This window comes from Ictidomys tridecemlineatus, chromosome 7 (assembly GCF_052094955.1).
Source record: "Ictidomys tridecemlineatus isolate mIctTri1 chromosome 7, mIctTri1.hap1, whole genome shotgun sequence".
In the NCBI taxonomy this organism is placed as follows: domain Eukaryota; kingdom Metazoa; phylum Chordata; class Mammalia; order Rodentia; family Sciuridae; genus Ictidomys; species Ictidomys tridecemlineatus.
The window spans coordinates 22,863,198-22,886,834 of record NC_135483.1 but is presented as its reverse complement, the minus strand read 5'-3'; the positions used below and the strand labels follow the sequence as shown (position 1 = coordinate 22,886,834).

General features: G+C 36.4%; 1 long non-coding RNA gene across 1 annotated transcript in view; it reads left to right on the top strand.

The window, feature by feature from the left end:
* The window catches only part of LOC144365431 (uncharacterized), a 53,237-nt gene extending 46,047 nt beyond the window's left edge, over window positions 1-7,190 (top strand). The window contains exon 7 of the long non-coding RNA XR_013423847.1: window positions 6,676-7,190. This is a non-coding gene — a long non-coding RNA (uncharacterized LOC144365431). The remainder of the gene's footprint in view (window positions 1-6,675) is intronic.
* Window positions 7,191-23,637: the final 16,447 nt, after the last annotated feature.

Sequence of the window (23,637 nt, the reverse complement as noted above, 5' to 3'; positions counted from 1 at the left end):
GGCCAAAAATGTTTGGTAAATAATAATTTTTTACATCATAAGTTTCCTAAATGGCCATACAATTTGTAGTATTTGCCAAACTTTTTGATTACAGGAACATTTTATCTGGATAATTTCATTGAATTTAGTAAACGTGAGAAAATATTTAAGATTGTGAACCTCGTATCCATGCTGTTATTTAACATTGGTAGCTTATAGCATGGGAATCCTTTTGCAAGTATGAAAAATTCAAAATCATTGCCTTAACATAATTTGAAATATCTTTGAGTGTGATGAAGTAGGACCAAAGTGGTGGTGTTTAAATGGGCAATTACTACATAAAATGACATTTCAATATTTAGTTATTTAAAATAACAAATCATTATTATCTTTCACAGTAATTTGGATTAGTTTAGTACAAGTGGTTGGTTATGACATTTGATCTCTCATATAGTTATAGTCAAATGTTGACTCAGGCTATAGATGTCTGGTGATACCATTTGTCTGGGGGTCTAAAATGACTGATGTGCATGGTCAGCATAAGTTCTGTTGGCTGTGAGCTTGACTGGGAATGTCAACCAGAATGTCTACAAGTAGCTCACAAAGAGGCTATACATCTCAAAGTGTGGCAGCTGATTTCTGAGGGGGAGCTTTACAAGAGCAGACATTCTAAAATGTCCAAAGGGAAAACTGTATGGCTTCTTATGACTTAGTTTTTGAAGTTTGGTAGCATCATTTCCACTGTGTTCTCTTGGTCAAATCAAGACAGAGGGCCTGCTCATTCAAAGGGAAAGAAATTAGATTTCACATCACACTAGGAAAAGTTGCAAAGAATTTGCTGTCACAACTTTCATTTGGCTACAAATTATGTATAATCACCCTTTGAAAAGTCTCTAAACTTCTTATCCATTATTAATAAAAGGTTGTGGTTCCAGGTCCAGGATTTTTTATTATTATTATTATAGATGGACATGATACCTTTATTTTTTAATTTATTTTCTATGTGATGCTAAGGATTAAACCCAGTGCCTCATGTGTGCTAGGCAAGCACTCTACCACTGAACAAGAACCCTAGCCCCCCAGGATTTTTAATATAAATTAGATTCGAGTATGTGTAAGATTTCTGGCATGCAGTGTTTTCAGTGTGATTTCTCTTGATCTGAGTATCTGTGACCTAAAGAGGCAAATCATTTCTCTCTGAACATTGATTAATGGCCATCAATATATTCATTTAATTGGGGGCTTAAGATATGATGTCACTTAGGAGTTACTATATAAGGCAATTTGAATGTTCTCTTTTGCACACAACCATTACTTTAATCAATGCTCAGTTTTGCGTCCTGAGTTGTTTTCTGTGTCATGTGGATTCACCTCTGGGCTTTTTACTGTGCCCTCTAGACAGCTGGCTCTGTTCTCTGAGTCATCTTTTCTTTCTGATAAAAAAAAAAAAGAAAAGAAAAAAAGAACTATATTTTCTGCTGAACACCATTCAGTCTGCCTCCTGGTGAATTGTCTTTCTCTTTTAAAACTCCAAATTGAATTTTTTAAAAAATATTTTTTAGTTGTAGATGGACACAATACCTTTATTTATCTTTATGTGGTGCTGAGGATTGAACCCAGTGCCCCACACGTGCTAGGTGAGCGCTCTACCACTGCACTGTAACCCCAGCCCTCCAAACTGATTTTGATGTTGCCAATAGATTTTTTTGTGTGTGAGACTTCATGGGTTTCTTATGAATTTTATTTAAGTTCATTTCATCAGACAAAAAGTACATCTAGAGATTTCTCCATGAAAGGCTCCTTTTAAAATTGTTTGTGAGGATGCCATCCAATGATATGATTATTAGAAGATTTTTGTCTACTTGAGAGAGTTAACTAGTACACCCTTAAATCTTTCTGAATTTTAGCTAAAGGTTTTACCTCTTCACCTTTGAGATTATCTTTACCTTGAGGCCCTTTTATACTTTGAGAGCCTTTGCCATCTGTAAAGGCTAGTAATTAGAAACAGTTTTATTTCCGAGCACAGGAAGTTCTGTATCCTTTATGTTTCTTCCAAATTCAGCTTGAAAACTAAGTTCCTTTGTAACTGGAGGCACCCCTCATCCCTTATCATATATGGCTAAAAGAAATCTGTTGGTACAGTCAATATTTTGCCTGAAATCTCCATAGTGAGTCTCTTACTTCATGACATTCATTTTTGGGAGGCTGGACACATGTTCATTAAACTTTCTACGATAACATAGCAAAGTTTATCTTTCCTACAGATCCCAATAATGGTTTATTTTCTATCCTTCTAAAACCCGAGCCCATCAAATAATATCAACTGGATGAATATCATCTGTTGTCATGTGTTGCCTGATTCCCAAGCCAGTTCCATGTGTTTTATCTTATTTTTATGATGGTTCCTCATTTCTGATAACAAATTCCATGCTGGCTATCTGAATTGTATAATAAAGCACCCAAAACGTATTAGCTTAAAACAATAATTTAATATTACTTGCCACAGTAATATTACTAGTAGGAACAACTGGGGGCAGGAGGTTGATTCTTTTGGAGTTTCCTGTCTTTCTATCAGGTGTTATTGGCTAGAGCTCCAGTCATCTGAAGAAGGGTAGATTGGGCTGATGACCATGATGGCTTACTCATGTGGCTAGAGGTGAATATAGGTGTGACTGACAAGGGCTCTACTAGGGCCTCAAAATATCTCCATCTTCTCATGGCCTCCTATCTGTCTTCAAGGAGGAGGGCCCCAAGAGAAACCACTCCAATAGACCCACTCGGAAAACTGAAAGCCTACTTTGATTCCAGCCTTGGAAATCATGTAGCTTCACTGTCACGGAATTATGTTGGCCAATGAGAGTAAATACTGTTCTTATTTCAAAGGAAGAATAACAAAATTCATATTTCATAGTTACTACATCAGAATCTTGACTCTTAGGTCCATTTTTAGTTTTCCTACCTATTAATTCTGTGACCTGTACAACTTTCCTTACCTGTTTATGTTGGTTAACACATAAATTGTGAAACTGCCTCACAAATTGTAATAGGAAAGGAAAAACTACCTTATTCCTGGAATCCTATTATCCCCCTTTTTTGAAAACCAGGTTAACTAACATTTCCCATAACTCAAAGTTATTTATTTTTATTCTTTTATGTTTTTTAAAAATTTTTATTCTTTTGTTTTTATTTTTCTGAGATTTTGAAATTATTGAAAATCATTGAACTCACGATTATTGAATATGATTTAAGAACTGAGTACTGCCATAGGCCCTAAAAATACAAAATTGAGTGAGATACAATCTCTGCCATTGATGAAACAAGATGAAATCAAACATTGACATGAAAAAATCCAACCACAGGAGAATCTCACTTCATTCTGTCTCCAGGCATTGGTTGAATTTTTGTCATCCGTTTGGCAACGTGCATTTGCTGAGAACCCATGATGGTTAAGACAAAGCCTTTAAAGAGACTGATTAACAATGCTGGCATGGTGGTGTACACCTATAATCCTGGTCACTCCAGAGACTGAGGCAAGAGGGTTGCAAGTTCTAGGCCAGTCTTGGCTACTTAGCAAGACCCTCTCTCAAAAAATAAAAAATAAAAACACCTGGGGATGCAGCTCAGTGGTAAAGCATCATTGGACTCAATTTCCAGTACCACGGAAAGACAAGAAGAGGGAGAGAAGAAAGAGAGGTTCAACCAATGGTGGAAGATATATGTCCAGCCATGCACAGAGACCTTTGATGTAATTCAAGACAGATGGACTGAGGAAGAAATTTTTGTGAACGTCTCTTCAGCACATTCAATTTCTCCACTGATTGCCTCATTCAGGAAAAATATTGTCTTTAGGGGAAGTCTGAAATGTCAAAGAGAACTTGCCTGATGAACAGGTACAATGGGTAGAATCTTACATGGAAAATTCAAGGGGTAACTGAAGCACATGATCTGTTCCCAGATGTCTGCTCCACTGAGTGTTGTAACAACAAACTTTGCATTTCACCCAAAGTTTGCAACATTAGTCACTTTTTCCAGTCAGGCATCAATGGTAGAGACATTGTTTGCAAAACGTATCCATAAATAAAATGTACATTCAACAAAACTTTCTATCTCTAACGCATTTGAACATATTTGTTTATCAGATTATTTGTCACACCTTGGAAGGTATGAGAGAGCTTTGTGATAATGAAATTGTATCTAGAACAGTGAATTTTCAATGAAAGACATAAGCATAACACATAAATATATTTATGTATTCACATTAGATAAATATTTAAGATGTGTCTCTGCCAAAAAATATTTTATTTCACTGGATGCAGGGATCCATGCCTATAATCCCCATTACTCTGGAGGCCAAGGTAGGAGACTCAATCATCAGTTTGAGGCCAGCCTCCGCAACTTTGCAAGATCCTGTCTCAAAATGAAAAATAAAAAGGGTTGGGCATGTAGTTTAGTGATAGAACACTCCTGGGTTCAATCCCCAGTATTAAAAAAAATTTCACTTAGGTTTGAGTCTTAGGAGATATGTATTTTTGTTTTCTAGATAACTCTGATGCACATCAAGGTTGAAAACCCTCAGCTAGTCATATGGTTTCCTATGGTATAACCTGCAGTGGGAAGTATAATTTAGAGATAACACATGTAAGCGGATTAGAAATCACTTCCATTTCTGCATGTTGTCAATGGTCCCATCTGAGTTTTTTTACAGTAGCTGTATAGCAGAAATGTATCAAAGGTTTTATTTTCTTCTCATCTCCTGCCGTTCACCAATGGATATCTGGAATTGCTGGAGCCTGCTTGCATGCCTTATGTTCTTTCTCCTCTCCCCAGTGACAAGTTTTCTTGCTTCTCAAAATTCCTTTCCTTTTCTTTGTATTACTGACCTTCATTTGTCCTTCAAAAATTTCACTCAAAATTTCACTTCTCTCGGGAAGCATTCTCTTATTTGGATCATCTTTTGCTCCTTTCTGTCCCCCTCCCCGCCCCCATGTTAGTTTTCAAAATATCACAAATCTAAGAAAAATAGATAGGCCCACCATCTCTGAAAGTTTTAAGCAAAGAGTACCTTCTCTCACACCAGTAAAGATAATCTCTCTCACACACATGATCTGTAGCTACTTGGGCCAGAGAGAGCTTTTCGAAGAAAACAATTTTAAAAAGCCAGGGCTGTTCCCCAGGAAAGACAAGTGCTGCATTATACACAGAATAAGCAGAGCTAGGGCTGCCGATCACAGGCACTTACAACAGAGAGATGGAGCCAATGTGCCCACGACGGTGAAACTTTGTGTTACACAGCCAGCCTGACCACAATGTCTTCTCTCCTAGCAGATCTTTTTTTCTTGTTTGAAAAATTTGTCTTTTCTGTAGAATATAAAGCAGAGCTGCTTAGATGGCCTGAGCAGTTTCTTTGTAATGTAGCCAAGTGAAGGTGGAGGCCTGTCCATGCCCTTGTTGGATGGCTCTTTTAAATCATTATGCTATACACTTTCAAGATCAGGGCTGACTAAATAGCCTCCAGGACTGAAGGCACTTTGTACGTCCTGTGTCAGATGTCTGGGAGACATAGATGACTGTTTACTTTCGAGTTGCTTTCCCTCTGAGGAAAGTGTTAGTTAACATTATAGCATTCCACGGGAAGGGGTGCCAGACATCCTTTAGGGTAACCTTCCACCCGGGGAACACCATCTTTTTATATGGCTAGTAAATCTGAGACTAGAATCTGGAAGGGTCATGGCATCGGGGCTTTAACAAATCAAGGAAGTGGATTATTCTGGAACAAGTGAAACTGTATACAAAGTTATCACCAGCTCAGTTTGCTGTCATGTGTGCTGTCAAGGCAGTACACACTATTGAAAAAAATAAATAAATATCCCAGATAATGTGTGTAATAGAGATGAAGGCAGAAGAATACACAAAACATGTCCCATCGCATCAGGACCTGTGATGAACTATAATGATCTGGTTATGCGTTTTAAGATGATTAAAAGTTTTCCTAGTGTTTACATAACATGAAAGTTCTCAATCTCACTGAAGTTTCTGTTACTAGTTAACAATGGAGAGACTTTTTACTCCTCTCAGGGTGATTTTGAAATAGATAGTCTATACTTAATTGTATTTAATTTACTAGAGTTTTAGATCACTAAATCCAGCAATATGAAAATCATCTCATTTATTCGTTGTATGTGTATAAACCAGATTCTTAATTTACATGCATAATTTAAGTGATTGGCTTTGTGCTTACTAAAATCTCATTATTGACAATTTCCCTATCATAATCAAACATGAAATCAATTTAAACGTATCTATTCCAAAATCACATCAGTTTCACCATACAGATAATATTCTCTGCTTATGAAATTCCAGAAGTCATTTGAAGCATTTATAAAATAGTATAAATAGCTATAGGTAAGAAAATAAATATTCTAAGTATGATTTCTTATCTTGATTTTTTTCCTCATTATACTATGAACTTTATTCCTGCCCAAGTTCATTGTTTAATGACTGTTTTAATATTTCTATACGGTCCCTTTAAGAGACAATACCAGACACTGCTTACTGCATCTAATAAGGCATTGAGGGCCATGATATCTGCATATAATACCATGTGAGCATTGAAGGGACTAGAAAAAATGAGAATAGCAAAAGGGAAGTTTTCTATTAGGTTCACCTGTTAAATTCACTCGTTCTCTTTCTTTCCAGGTTTTATTTCATTTGGCCTCAGATGGAAGTGAAAAGCCCAATAAATGACTGGACACCATTGTCACTTAGCAGGCAATGATATACACTGTAGCCTTCTCAACTCAAAACAGTGTCCACAGAAGAGGGCTAGGGCCAGCCGATCTGGAGCACCATCTACACCCTGCTCTCTCTGCCATCAGAGGCTTCCATTATTGTATTGTCTACATTGTTTTTGTTAGCTCATTCTGACATCTTATTTTTCCTCCTGGTACATAACCTGTTGCTGCAAGAACTGTGCTATATTTATGTTTTTATACCAGTGCCCAATTGATTGTATTAGCAATGTCTGCTAAAAAAAAATACTATGCATTGAATGGCTTTTTAAGCTCTTGAAGAATATGATAAAAGAATAAAAGAAAACTTCAAAAGCTTATGTGGAGTAAAGATTTGGGGTATGTAATCAACGGAAACATTTTATAGATAACTGGCATTTTGGGGGGTGTATGTATTAAATAAACTGGGACAAGACATTGCAACTATGTCTAAAATGGTTTTTGTAAAAACAGACTCACTGCTATTTTAAAAACAACTGATGAAATGTTAAATTCCCCTGAGACTTATGTAGACTCAGTGAGGTGAAGAGAACTGAGTCAGAGAGGTTAGGAAACACTCAGTGGGAGAAAGGGCATTGCTTCTTGGGCAACAAACAGCAGCACAGAGGAGACACATAGGTATCAGAAGATGTGGGAGAACCAAGATGAGGATGCTTGAACTCTGCCAGCCCCAGGAGTACCAGACCCCTTATTAGTAGACCCAGGAAGTAGTTATGCATCACCTAAATGATGTTTATTATCATTTAAATTTTTCTTATTATATTAGTTCTAGTCAAAGCCTCTGAAATTTTACTTTTGAAGGAAACCATTATTTGAAGTATTATCTTAAATAATCACCTCTTCAATATTTTGAAATTTCGCATAAGCTCCTGGATCCCCACCCCATACCACTGTATAAAACTTGAGCATATTGATGATGGCAGCACCATGCTCCTGATGGCTCTTCTAGAACCCTTCACTGACTTTTCTTGACTCATGTTACCTAAGACATTCCTAATTATCTAAGTATTCCCAAATAGTCACATCATGTTCCCTTCTCACACATTTTCTGCTCTCGACCACTCTTCATCCTTGGCTTGAAGGAGCTTCCTGTGCACAGTAAAATATAAACTCTCTCTGGGGCTTTAATGGGTCCTCAATAGCCCTTCCTGACACCTGCTCACATTGAGAGCCTCAAATCCTTTGCTGTGACAAACATATCCCTATAAAATATAACCGCATAAGACATTTTTATTCCCCATATGTCCATTCTTTTCTTTCTAGACGTTTGCTATCTATATAGTGACAAGACACCTTAATTATGGGTATACATACATGGATAGTTGTCAAGAGTTCTGAATCCTGCTTTTGAATATAGGACATGTGTAATTTAAAAAAGAAGCAGAAATCTCAATTTAAACCATTGTTTCATTTGTTTAAGGGTACTAATACCCTAATGAAGAGAACATAGTGAAAAACAAATGATTGTATTTGAGGATAGTCCCGTAAACAGACCCTAATTACCTATTTATTCTTAAAAATAGTGACATTATAACCATCATACATAATTTAGAATAGAGATGTTCTTTTAGAAAGTTAATATATGTGAAATCTTCCATTCTTGGAAATTAAATGTTATACCTTGGTACTGAGTTTGTATGCCCGATTGAGAAAGATTCTTGCCGTTGTAATTAATGGTCATTAAAAAGCAATAATATAAATGTGTCATTCATGAAAACCAGATACAAATCTCTTAGCTAAATTCACTCATGAGTATTTGCATTACAAAAGGATACAGTTTTGTACAAAAAAAAAAAAAAAAAGATCAACTGCTGAGTTCCTTTAAATACTTCACTTCCCAGAGTTTTAAAAATAGGTTTGGGTTTATTTTAAAACCGATTAACTTTTCAGGAACTCATCTTTCTGTAAAGTGAGGCAAATCTGTATATTCCCACACTTTACAATTTACCAAGCTGCTCACATTTGCTCTCTTAGCCTGCGTAGGTTTAGGAAGAGTAAAGTGATAAATGCTATTGCAGATTTTTTTCAGGATTTTGAAAGAATGTGGTTTTGGAAGGCAGAGTTTAGTAAATGCAAAATCCACCAGATCTTAAAAGACAACTTCAAAACCGTGTCAGGACTTCATGAAATTCCATCAAATCAAACATGAAAGTACATTACCTAGAAAAAAATATTATTTCTTGGTTGGTTGTGTATGACAGAGCAAGGGATCAGTGAGCAGTGAAAGATATTTTTCCTCTTTCCGACAGATAGGGAGACAGTAAAGAAAAATGAAAGAGTGCTGCCCGAAGCAGCACCCAAAGCAGTAACTTTTATGTCTCCCTTCATGTCATGCAGGCAGCTGGATTAACTTATCACTTTAAACACAGTGCTGAAAAAGAGACCCATTACAGCAATTAAGGAATGATATTGGCTGACTATTAGGAGAATGAGAGCAAATTTCATTGGTTATTATTTTCTTTATTGCATTCCTTCAAAGAAGAAGGCTAGGGTGGGGATGAAGCAGGGGAACGGTAATGGGAGAGAAAATAGAATGATCCATGATACTCAAGTGATACGTCCAAGGCCTCGTAAAGACGGAACTGGGAAAAAATTTCAGAGTATCAAGGAAGCATATTGAATTAACATTAACAATTGTACTGTGTAGTCAAATAATTGGTGCAATGTTAGAGCTAGAGATTTATGGTCTATAAATCTTTCTATAAAATATTTCAAAACCATATACTTTTCTCCATCTGCACTGCTACCACTTGGTTCAGGCCTTTGTCTTCTGTCACATTGATTATTTAGAATCTCCTTGTTGGGTCTCCCTGTAGCCCCACTTGTCTCTCCCCACTCACTTCAGTCTCAAAAACGTCATTGCCTAATTTCCAACTTTTCAACAAATTCCCCTGCACCAACCGTAGAATCCCAAATACTTAATGTGGCCTGTGAAGACTTCTGGGCTGGCTTCAGTCTGCCTCCCTATGTTTCTTGTTTGTCATTCAGTGTTGTGGGTCTATGCTAAGACATATTGAATTTTCCCACATGTCTTTCCAACCATTATGAATACCTCAGTTACAAGTGACAGAAAACCCCCTTCAAGTGACTTTAAATATAATCACCACGGTGACGATGACAAAAAGAACTTTATTAATCAACAAAATGTATAAATGCAGTCTTTGGGAGGGTCATTGGATTCAGATTCAAATGACATCACTCTATCCTTAGTTCATGTTGAACTGGCTATCAGGTGGCAAAATGACACCAATGATTTCAAGCTAACACCTCATACCTCCAAGACAAGAGAAAGGTCTCTTCCCAGGAGAACTTATACATTTTTAATAGGAGCTAATTATTACAGCAACAGAAAAAAAAATCCTCTCTTCTCAGGCAATATAGTTGGCTCAGAGTGCTGGTTGGCAAGAGCAGGGTCACATGATCTCCCAGGGAATCAGGAAGGAGATCTACTCAAAGTCATCTACTGAGAACAGTCTGGGTGGGATCAAAGGAGATGGAAGAATATTTAAAAATAAAAATAAAATGCTCTGCTGGTCAAAAAAAAAAATCCATTATACAAAGAAAAAATTCTGCTATAGGAAGTGGAAAAGCCAATCCGTACATAATAGATATGGAGTTTCAGGATTTCTAGCTAAAGAAGGATTCCTATGAAATGATAAAAAGACCAAAGAGAACCCAAAAGGAAATGGAAGAAAGATCCTAGAGTTGAAATATATCGTACTTGTTGCAAACCCTATCAAAATAGTCTATATTTTTCTCCAAAAATTAGTTGTTTGCTTCTAAGATTTTTTAAAAAATTTGGTAGATATATGGATTTTTAAGAGGCACCATATTTTCCATTTTGTAATAAATTTAATGGAAAAAAAGAGGTTTACTTTAAAATCAGTTTTTTTTTTAGAAGTGCATTCATTTTATACATGGAGAAGTTCCTCTACAAAAACTAATTTGTAGAAATGTTGGTTCTAAAATGTGCCAGATGCTGAGCCTTTCACTATGAAATGTCTGTTTTCATTTTTATTATTGCTTTTCACTGCAATGAATACTTAGATAAGTAAATATATTTAGCTAAGTAAGACACATAGAAATTCTTCAAAGGGAGAGGATAATAGTACATGATTCGTAGGGCAGGAGGCATGATCACAGTTCACAGATGACTCATCATTCCCAGTGTTAGCTAATTCAGAAAAGATAGTTTCATTAACATCAGTGCAAGCACCTCCTTCAGAATGGCAGTACCCATGCTCCTGGTCAAGGCTTTTGACCCTTTGCTCATTTAGTGTCTGACAGTGGCTGGGAAGCTTGGCAAGTCCCCGACACAGGTTAGAGACTTGCCGAAAGACAGTACTTCCCATCTGTTCGTTTATTTATTTATTATCCTTACTCGTCTTTGCTAAAACACTTGATTAAAACACCCATAATCAGGATTATCCCTGATGCTTATAGTCTTCAGGAACAATTTTGTTCAGCATAAGATTAAATATACCTTTTCATAGAGTGTATTTGTATTGCATACTGGAATACTATGCAGCCTGTTTAAGAACAAGGTCTGGAGATGCTTGCCTGGTGCTAGAGAAAGTTATCTAGGATCTTATTAAATAAAAGAAATAAAAGAAGTGAGGGACATTATGGATTTGTTGTTCTGAATTTACTATTTCTGGAACAATACATAAGAAATTGTTAACAATTACTACTTCAAGGGAGTATATCTGAGGGTGAGTTGGAATGAAAGGGGTATTTACATTTCAACTTAACCACCTACCAGGCTCTTTAAATTCTTAAACCATAACCATAAAATTTTTGTAATAAAAATGATAATTTTAAACATATTACTAAGTGCTATTTACAGTGCATTCATTCAATGTGAATCTGAAAATGCCAAACTTAAATTCTAAAGAAAATGCAAGAAAAATGTCTCATGCCATATGTCTCTGTATGGCTGCTAATTGGAACCCCTCTGTCCCCTTCCTGGAGCTCCTCATTTGGCCCTCTGGAACTCACAGTCCCTCATCAGCAAGTCACTTTAATCTTCTGTTTAGTTCACGAACAGTCCCTTCACTCCTTTTGCACTAACACATGATTGAACACTAAAGATGTTATTTGTCCTATCTACCTCTTAAATGGAGTTTGAGTTTTCTTCCATTTCTTATATCCTTGAAGGCCTCATGTTCATGGGAGCCCTCCATCAGCCACCTTGCTGCTCCCAGAATTCTCTTCCTCCTACCCTTTACCCCTGCCTTGTCATTCTCATGCATTGATCTATTTCACCAGTACCTCGCTGGTTTATTCTCTTAGCACCACTACCACTAGTACCACTACTGGTACTCCAACAGTCACACTTTCTTACCACCCATCTCTCTGACCACTTTGATTGGTGACGTTTTAGCTCCAGTCATCTCAGCCACCTGCTCCAGTCGTGGCTTTCCTGAAAATTGAGCCAATCAAAATTCCTTAAGTCCATCCAGCACCCTCTCTTTTGGGCTACACTACTGCTCTTTCCATCGCATTTTCTCTAGTTCCCCTCCAGCAAGTCTTTGACCTCATCAATACTTACAATCCAAGAATTTTACTACTTTTTTCACCCTGCATGATATTTCAAGAGTCCTCAAAATTTCCTTTCAGTCTTAATTCTGCCATTCAGCATCAAACAACCTTAATTCTCTTCTAACACTCTCATCTGCCTGGAAAAAAAAAATCCAATTCTAATTGTGTCTTAAATCATACTATCCAATATTCTCATTCCTTTGCCAGAAATGCTAGGTACTGAGGGGAAAAAATGATTCTCTGTACTGAATGGGCTAGCTTCACTATTTGTGCATTATCCACAGATCTTACTGCATTTGACTTCCTTTATCCAGCCTCGTTTTTCCAATCTGGGGCAACTATACTTATTTCTTTCTCCTTTCCTGTCAAAGTCTCCAATTCCCCATTCCTGATTCACTCTTAGGTCGTGACTTTATTTTGTATTTCACAGAAGAAAATAGATAAAATCAGACAGAAACTACCTTCCTTTCCCTACCAGTTTTAGTTTTCTTTTTCTTTTTTGCATGTGAATCCATATACTACTTTCTTATTAAAACAAAGACATTTCTTCTTTCCTGTTAAACATTTTGTTTTTCTCTCACCTTACCAAGGAACTACTTCTTGCAATGATACATTTTTTTCTCCAGTATTGTTTCTCTTTGACCTGGTTCATCCTAATTGGCATGAAAATATACCTTAATTTAATATATCTTTTAAAAAAAAGCCTAAAACCTTCCCCTGACTTAAGGTCTCTTTAGTTACTATGTAATTTTTTTTTTGTATTTGTTACTTCTCTTTCCTTTTCCTTTTTCTCTTTAATTAACACTAAGTTGCTGGGGTTTTTTTTCCCCCTCAACACTTTGCCAACATTATCATGGTCATCAATGACATATATTTTGATAAAATCAGTGACTGTTCTTTTTCTTACATGTTGTCTGGCAGCATGTAATATAATTGACTCTCCCAGCTCAAGCCCTTTCCTTTAGTCTGTCTTTACTCTGCATCCATCTGGATTTATACCTGCCGTACTGGGAAACCTTTCTCTAATTTTTGTGCTCAGTTCCTATTATGGTTTGTGCTCAGTTCCTATTATGTCCCCCCAGATCTGCCTTGTTAATGCAGAAATGTTCAGAGGTGAAATGATTAGATTATGAGGGCTATCACCTTACCAATGGATTAATCCATTTGAGGGGTTGAAAATTTGAAAAGACTAACTGGGTCATAACTGTAGGCAGGTGGGACCTGGTTGGAGGAGATGGGTCACTGGGGATGTGCCTGGACGGGTTCACCTCTCCTGTGGCCCTTCCCTTTTTTGTCTCTGCTTCCCAACCTCCATGGGGCGAGGGGCGGGGGTTCTTCTGCCACACCTTTCACCATGATGCTCTGCCTCACCTTAGACCCAAAGCGATGGAGTCAGCTGACCGTGGACTAAACCTCTGAAACCATGAGCCCCCAATACACTTTTCCTCCTATAAGTTGTTCTTCTCAGGTATTTTGGTCACAGTGATGAAAAGCTTACAGACAGTATTCCTATCCTCTTTCATCCCTCTAGATTTTACCTGGGATTCTGAACTTAGCTCTCATTCTTGCTCTATCTCCTTTTTTGTGAAATTCTTTTACTTATATAATTGTTCACGATCTTATTGTTTGATCTCACTGGAGTGAAATTTCTTGGAGGGCAGGACTTTTTACTGCTCTGTGTTTAATACCTAAAACTCCATAGTTTTACATATTGCAAGTCATCAATAAATATTTTCTGAGTACCCAAAAAGAATACAACTCATCAAAAGACTATATTTTAAAGCAGATATTTATTATTCCTTCAACAATTAGTCCTTGTGTGGCTTCTGAGCAACAGGTTCTGTATTAGACAGTGGGCCTACAAAGTGGCACAGAATGCTATCTCTGTCCTTCAAGACTTTATGGTCAAGTTAGTGGTTACCATGGAGAGATGCCCTGGATAGTATGGAAAAATCTCATAATTAGGTGGGGAGGTGCGTAAAGAGGTGAGAACCTTTTCAGTAAAATCTGACCAAGATGGCCCATGAGATTAATATTGAAAGCAATCCAGTCTTAGTCTTTTGCACCAATAAAAATTGTAATTTTTGAGAGAAAAATCCTCAGCTGGAAACATAGACATATATGGACTCCTCTGATGCTAAGTTCAATGACTACAGTCTCATATGACCCCTTTTTGGCAGCCATTAGCTAGAATACTCCAAATGATCTAACTGGGTGGGAGAAAAACTATTTCTAAAAACACACAAGTCACATAACACTTCATTACTCAAAGATAATATCTTCAGTCATACTTTGCGTAGTAAATTAGCAAATTATAGCAACATGATTGCAATATATTCAGGAACTATAGTACAATCTGTCTTGACTAAATTTCCATTGTAGACTTCTGCATTTAATATATGGCATATGTATATATGCCATATATTATAAAACAGTTTGGATTTTTGGTCCTAATAAGTCATTTTGTAGGCAATGTGAAGAGAATACAAACTATGTAATGCAATAAATTCTGGAAGGAGTTTTACTAGGTCTTTCCACCCTTCAACTCTAGGTCTTTTCTCAGTGCAGGCCAGTTGTCCTTTGCATGCTAAGGACCTCTTCTTATTTCTAGAGTCTCCTGAGGGTCAACCAACTTCTCTCCATCTTTTAAAACAAGACCCATTGTAGTCCAAGTTGTGGGGAATCTCTTAATCACAATAGCAATAAGAACTATGAAACAACAGAGATTAAGCCTAAGAAGAAACATGAAACCCAACATGAAAAAGTGAAACTTTAGTAAGGAGCATCAACAAAGAGCATGTTGATAAGTGATAGGACTCAATTGTATAAATAAGTCAATTTTTAAAAGTGTTTTATTCATTTTAATTAGTTACACATTGACAGTACAATGACCTTGACATATCATACATTTGAATCAGATGGGATATAATTTCTCATTTTTCTGAGTGTACAGGTTGCAGAATCACATTGGTCATGCAGCCACATGTATACACACAGCATAAGTCAATTCTTCAAAAAGTAATTTAGACATTATTGGAAATTATTTGTGAACATTTAAATTCACTTAGAGGTTTATGCAAAAAAAAAAAGAACAAAGACAATTTTAGAAGATTTTAAAAAAAGATAAACTTTGTGGAACTAGTTTGAAGTAGATGAACAGATCTAGGGCATAGACAGGAAAATGCAAAATATGACCTACACATATCGCAATCAGCTTATGAGTTTGTAATTTAGTATCAATTTGTAGCAATGAAGACTGATTAATGAAGATTTTCTTAGTAGCTCATAGAAGGAAGGATACTATAGACACAAAAGCCCTAAAAAGGAAGAAATCAGAGAGACTCTGGGCTTTCAGTACTTAAAAACAGACAAAAAGAAAACACCTTATAAATTCTCTCTAGGTACCGTGGATAAGAAAGAATCACGGCTTTTCAGCTCTTAGGAGTCAAAAGTAGTCTTACCCTATTACACTGCCTGGCCTGGGTGATTAGATGATTCTTTTCCTGCAAGCGGATTGAGTAATGTCATTGAAATGACATGGGAATGCATGGAAGAAAGGATTAAAGAAGATGGAGCTGGTGTTAGTGAAGATAGCTGCATATGATGTTGGCCAGATAAAAGAGCAGCTTTCCAACACAAACAGAAAGATGGTATTTTAAAATTAGTACAAGGGGAGGGAGTGCTGGGGAGTGACATTGGCCAAATTATATAGTTATATTGTGTGGATGTGAGACGAGGTAACAACAAATCTCATCATGATACAACTGTAATGCACCAATTAAAAGGAGAACAAAAATAAAATTAATGGCAGGAATGGACTATTTAATAGCTTATTGGGACAACCAAATGATTTTTTAAATTTAAATGCTATGTGGATTTTAACTTACCATGTAAAGTCCATAAAAATAACATTAATTCATTATGTCTCATTGTATTATATACAGGACACTGATAAGCACTTAAATGGAGCAACGAATATACTATAGTATACTAATATTATGTCTTTTGAATTCTATTCTTTTGAGAGAAACAATAGTTGTATGATTAAAGTGTTTGAAAATATTTTTAAATTCATTGTGGAAATGGCTAGAAACCAAAGTTACTTTTTACTAAATGTTTAACTGAACAAAACTTGATATAAATGATATGTTGATATAAGAAATGTATCCACAAAATGTTTTCTGGAAATAGGTATTTATTTTATTTCAAAAAGTGCACTGTATTTTGAATTATTAATGGTCAAAAATAGATTCCTATAAATAGGATACTGAAACAATATAGAATTTTTTACATATAGAAGCTGTCCTATGTTGGGCAAAAGTGATATCCTTTCATACATTATACAATATACAAAGAAAGTGTGGTAGAGAGTCCACAATCACACTGTTTTTTTTCTCTTTTTTTCCCAACATTCTATTCACTGGTTGTGATTTGGTAGTATGCTTTTGAAATATTGGATTTCATGCTATAGGCACCGTAAGAGCAAATAGACTAAACAAGGGTCTTCTGAAACTGACAACAACTTTGAAAAAATAGTTAAGAGGGTTGTGTGATACAGATTTGATACAAACAATGAAATTGTAAAATGGTTTAATAATCAATGTGTCATTGTGACACTATGACACAGTGGAACCACTTGGCAAAATCTAAGGATGGAAAAAGAAACAGAGTGGAGCCAGTGTGCCTCAAACAAGGGTAGTGGGCCCGTAACAATTTCAGTGGTGGTGTGCGTAAATGTGAACATTTCAAACCTTCCACTTCTGTTAGAGGTAACTGTTGGTATTGGCTTTTTTTTCCTGGAATAATTGATAAGTGTATTGTAAAGGCAAAGGTTATTCACAAATTTATGAACAAGGACAAGAAAAATCTCTTATATTTGTTGGATTTCAAAAGAGACATCTGCTTAGCATCCCTAAAAGGCTGCAATGAGAACCCATCAAGAAGAAGAAGGCGTGAATCCTCTTGGCCTTACCATTGTCCAAGACAATATCAGATCTGACATGAGAAGCCATGTCATTCTTCAATGGCAACAGCAACAACAATGTCAAAGCTAGCCATGCCACGTAAACAAATGGCAAAAATGAAATATAAACATTTGTTTATAAGTGTTTTGGGTCTTTACAACAACAACAACATTTTTTGAACAGTTCATGAAAGGCTCTTCTTTGTATATTGTGTAATGTATGAAAGGATATCTCATTTTCCCAATGCCCTGTTTCTCAGATAGCTTATATATATATAAAAAGATACTCTATTATCCCTGTTGTGGGGAGCTGCTTTGAATGATCACGCCTTCCAGTCCTGAAGCATGAGGCTCCGACCAACCACGACATTCTTGGTGGTTTGGGTGCTGACCCAGCTTGGATAGTAAGGCCTGACTTCTGAGTAGGCATACCCTGGGACTGAGTTTCACTCACCTGCTCCCTTGTAGTCCTACTCCTTCTGCCCTTTTATGGATAGAACTTTCTAAGAACAGTGTCCCCCGCCAAATAAAAGCTGACTTCCTAAAGTGCTTTCTCTCTTTCATCAGCCTCTCTTGACTTTCTCTTGTTCTCCCTTTTGGGGAGCCTGATCCCAAGAGCTGGGGGGAAGCCATCCTGAAGCTTGTGTCTGTGTTTTATTTTGCATCACTGCAAAGTCACATGAGTGATCTTAGTTCAGCTGCCCTTGCTGTTTGGGGGCGGCGCCCTGTGTCCTACATATAAGACAATCTGTATTTTCATTCTTAATGACAAGAAATGACATAAAAGCTCTAGATTATGATTTTTAACATATTCAATTAATCTGTGTTAATTTTGTTTAAATATTATATTCATAAAGTTGAAAGTTTGGGACTTAATGGGTGGAGTATCTAAACAATGACACAACAATAACAAAGGTGAACAAAACCAAAAAGCTTGAAGGATTAAATTGGAGTATATTTTTGTGATATTGGAATGGGGTGCTCCCCATCAAAAAAAAAAAAAAAAAAAAAAAAAAGCTCCACAAGAAGAGCACAGTACATTTGAATAGGTAAAAAAATTTAAACTGTGTAAATGGTAGGTGTAAAGCATTTGACAGTTATGAGAATCAGGTGTTGAAGAGCTGGAAGTAAGTCATGAGTTTTTCCATTTTTTTCCCATAAACATCTGTCTTTTTTACAACAAGTGTAGATTCATGTATATTTATATACACACATATCTATGTCCATAGGTGTGCATATGTGTATATTTATATAAAAATCTTTCACTATCATTTGATGCCCTGGAGTTCTCCCTCCAAGTTTACATGTGCAGTTGGATGCCGCCTACCCAACTTTCCACTTTATTTACACCTCAGTACCAGGAACTTAATGGGAGCTAAATAAATGCTTATTTTTCCTATTTGTCTTTCTAGTTAGAAGCGTGGTTTCTTTTGTCCTGGTTTTAAGAATTTTCTTCTAGAAATTAGACACTGAAGACAAATATATACAACAATCTCAGAAATAACATGGGCAAGGAACATTTCAAATATTCTAGTGGTAAAAAACAGAAGTAATGAGAAAGCAACTTCTTCTGGCATAGGATCTCCACATCCTTGGCTAAAGAGAGCACTTAGCATATTGTTGTTGATCTAAGTTATTGGCTCCTTAATCAAGCTGGTCAACAAGAGGCTCTTCCTAACATGTTCTTATGTGGTAAAGATAACCAGAAATGGAAGATGGTAGCAGCTGAAAAATTTGAAGGCAATATCTTAGCAAGAGAGTCTTCAGATTCCTGTTACTTAAATCCTTCCCTTCTCCATCCTTGGCTACAAGGTTTTTCTTTTGATAGGTGACTGACACCAGTGTCCTTCTATTAAATCTTTATTTTTCTCTTCCTCATTGTTTGAATGTTTTGCTGCCCATTTTAATCTCTACACTTTTCCTTCTGTCCTACTTGGGATCTCAGTTTGCTGGGTATCGCTCTAGGTATCCAAGGCAACCAGATGGTCTAGTCTCTAATGTTTTTCTCCACCCCAAGTCAACTGCTCATTTGCATACTGATTATAGAAGCTGTAACTCACCATCTCAAGGCTAATGACTTGCTGTCTACTTCCCACTCCTTTTTAATTTTAGTGTACCATACTGTACCACCTTGATTCCAATGACCCCAAAGGGACTTTCTGATCCCCAATTCTATAAAATTTTCAGTATTATAATTACTCCCTTTTCATTCCCTCAATCTCTTGACCTTCTGTGCCTCTCTCAAAATTTGTGGATAACAATTCACAATAGCTAAATTGTGGAACCAACCTAGGTGCCCTTCAGTAGATGAATGGATAGGGAAACTGTGGTATATATAAACAATAGAATATTACTCAGCATTAAAAGAGAACAAAATCATGGCATTTGCAGGTAAATGGATGGAGTTCCAGAATATTATTCTAAGTGAAGTAATCCATTTCCAAAAAAACCCAATTTTTTTAAATATGAGGATGCTGACTCATAACGGGTATGGGTGGGGGAGCATGGAAGGAATGGAGGAACTTCAGATAAGGCAAAGAGGAGGGAGAGGAAAGGAGGGGGCACCAGGGTAGGAAAGAGGGTGGAATGAGATGGACATCATTACCCTAAGTACATGTATGAAGACATGAAAGGGGTAAAACTAATTTGTGTACAACCAGAGACTTGAAAAATTGTGCTCTGTATGTTAAATGTGAATTGAATTGCATTCTGCCATCATATATATCAAATTAGAATAAATAAATGATTTAATTTAAAAAATGTGGACAAAACTTTTATCCCTGATTAAACCTAACCCTCCTCCCACTCATTTCTTACACCTAAGCTGTAGAACATGGCCAGGAAAACAGCACAACCATTGACTATCTTCACTTTAAATTTATGACCACAAGTGATAGAATTGTGAGCATTATCATATGTTCACGTGGCTCCTATAACCCTGCTATGAATTCTCCAGTCTCATCACTATTCTATTCATGTACAGGACTATTTTGCCCACCATTTTTTTCTCAGTTCTAACTCCCTATAACTTCTCTCTGCTTTCCAATCTTGGATGATGAATGAGTTGATGAATTCTCATTTTATGAAGAATGACTCTAAATATTTATATAATTTCCCAAGGAAAAAAAGTCCAGATATACCTGATGTATACCCAGAAATTTTGCTTCCTTTTAAAACTCTCAGTTGCTCCCAGGGCCAGTCCCCCTTGTGCCATGTTGAATCTCATTCATTTGTGACTTATCAACATTTTGTGCCTATAGTTATTCTTCTAATGCCTCATTGTCTTTTCTATCTCTGCCAGATTGTCAACATACATAAAATATATTGTATTATTTCCTTTCTTATAAAATTCTCCCTTAACTCATCTTTCTCCTTTTTTAAAGTCTTCGGAAGTAGAACCACTTGAAAGTGTTGTGCAAACTCATTGTCACTTCACTCACTTTTCTTGCATGTTTTATTCAATCTATTACAAGTTTTGTCCCAACCCAAATAATTCTTCTCAGGGTCACTATCGATAAACTCAATAGTTTTTAGTCCTCATCCTAATTATCTGTTAGCAAGAGTTAACACAGTTAACTGATCCTTTCTTCTTGAAATATTGTCTTTACTCGACTGCCAACATTTTCAATGTCTTTGTCCTCTATCTCAGGGACCTTCAGCTGCTTTGCCAGATATTCCTTGTCTCTTCAAACTCTAAATGTTGGGGTATCTAAATACTCACATCTTTGGTCTTTTCCTCCCATCAGTTTCTAGGTCTTCTTGTCCACGTCTATGGATTCATATATCAGACATTCGAATGAATTTCTCTAGCACAACCATTCCCTGAATTCCTGACATATGCATCCAAACGTATGCATCTACATTTTCACTTTAACGTTTCATTGATATCGCTACTTATATGTGCAAAACTGTACTCTTGATTCCCACTTGTAACCTCCTTCTACCATACTGCTATCCATGTCAATAAATGGCAAATCCTTTTTCCACATATCATACATTAAAAAATCACCTGATAAATATTCACTGAAAGAGTGCTAATGTTCGGGTACTATTGTATGTACTTGTAATACAACAATGAACAAAACCTATATAGTACTCGCCTGCTAGCAGTAATCATAGGTGTTGTATTATCTTTCCTCCCTCATCCCCACCTCCAAATTTGGCAGTAAATACCTTTGACTCTCTCCTTCAAACCACTTATGCATATTCAAACTACTTTTCTGTCCCATTTTGGCCACTGTAGTCCAAGATACCATTTTCTTCCTGGCGAACTGATCAGTTATCTAACTGCTTTCCTTGCTTTAGCCCTTGCTCCTCTACAATTTTATCTCCCTGCAGCAATCAGAAAGATTCTTTTGAAACATGTTAGAAATATGTCTTTTCTGTTTAAAATCTTTCAGTAGCTTTTCATCTCTCTCAGAGCAAAATCCATAATTCTTATCTTGACCTACATGCTCAATATGATCTGCCCTCTGCTACTTTCTGAACTTCTCTCTTACTTTTATCTCCTTAGCACATTCTACATCCTCCACACTGATCTCTTTGCTCATCTTTGAATACATCAAAAATGTCCTTACTCCAAGATCTTTGCACTGGCTTTTTTCCCTTCTTGGAATGTTCTTTCCACGGAGATTGTTTTTTTTTTTCTTTCTCCTTTTATTTGGGTCTCTGCCAAAATGTCAACTTATCAAAATTAATTTTCCTGAGTGTCTACATAAAATAGCCTCTTCTCCAGTCATTTTCTTCCTTGTTCTCCTTTGTTTTTCTTCATACACTTATCATCTATCAACATGCAGCAATTATTATTTATTGCTTTTCTCTGTTCCTCTTCTTCTTAGAGTGTGAACTCCATGAGGACAGGCTGTAGCTTTATTTGCTGGTGCATTCCAAGAACTTGGAGCAGTATTTATATCTATTTGGTCATTAATAAAAAGTTGCTAAAATATTTATTGGAAATCTAGCAGAGTTAGTTGCCCTTGTGTACTTCCAAAGAAACTTTAGCTCAAAGAAAATTCTATTTTATTTCCTTAGCATCATTCATGTACAAGTGTCCTTTGGGTCAGGGAAGTATATTCTTTCTCAGTCTAATCTTTCTGTGAGCATATCAACCAGACTTCAATTATTTTTTTTTAAAAAAGAGACATAACTTGTGTCTGATTTATTTCTATGAGGTACCCCACATCCTTTGCCCAGCCATGTCTAGCATGAATTGGTACTCAAATGCATAGAATCGAATACTAAGTAACAAAAGCAGTGTTCAGTCCTCTGATGCTGCTGGATAGGTACCTCTGTACTGCTCTGACTCTGGTCAGTCAGGCCATGTATAATTCCTTTAATCATTTATTTTTCCTGAAATCTCTGGAGTTTGTTGTTTTTATTTTTTATTTTTCTGAATTCTCTCCAAATTGGTGATTCTTCCTTTTCCACTAATCATAACTCCCAGCTCTTCCTCCTATTCCCAAGGGAAAGGAACACTTATATGCCTAAAGAAAATTAAGGTAGGAGTTTTGAGAAGACAAATATTAAAATCATTTTTTTAATTGGCATATTTTGTTCCTTTTTCATCCATTTGCCATTGCTTACCTCCTCTTCTTGTTGCTTTTCCTTTGAAGTTAGAATCTTTTATACACACCAGTTGAAGTTTATTATATAGTAATGAAAACCCAGCTGTATGCCAGTTTGGAATAGCTGAGCTTCATGCCACACTGGTGATGGATACTGTGTTGGTACAATAATCCAATCTTCTTCCTGTCCTACCTATATATTTATAGCAGTACCCATACACTCATTCTTTTCATCCAGTGAATATTTAGTCCTGTGTTTCTCAGGGTTAGGGTGTCAGCCTGAGAAAATGAGGGGTAGCTCTATCTTCCCATCCTGAGGCTGTCCTATAAGCAGGTCCTTTGCAATATATAGGTGTCATTTTAATATTGTTTCAGAAAGCATGGGTAATAGGTACCAGAATCTTAAGGCATTAGAGCTAAATGAAATATTAGAACCAATGTAATGCAATATTTTTATTTACAGGCAATAAAAAGTGAAGTCCCAGAAAGTCCAAGTTGCTTGATTATGATCACATAGATATTTGGTGGCAGAGCTGGCCCTCACCCGTTCTTCCTGACTCTATACCAATTTTATTCCAGGTGTCATCATTAATTACGGATCTAGAATTGTTTCAGAATTTTGCCAAAAGAAAATCTGGATACTTTAAAATAAAAGTTTAAAGTACTGTGTTTGAATTTTGGGGGAGAGGTAGAATTGGTTTAGTACTCAGTAAAATAGTCTATAGGTCATGAAACGACTAGAACAAAAACTCACACCCTATTTTTTATTAGGGTCAACATGCCAAGCTAATGTCACTATGAT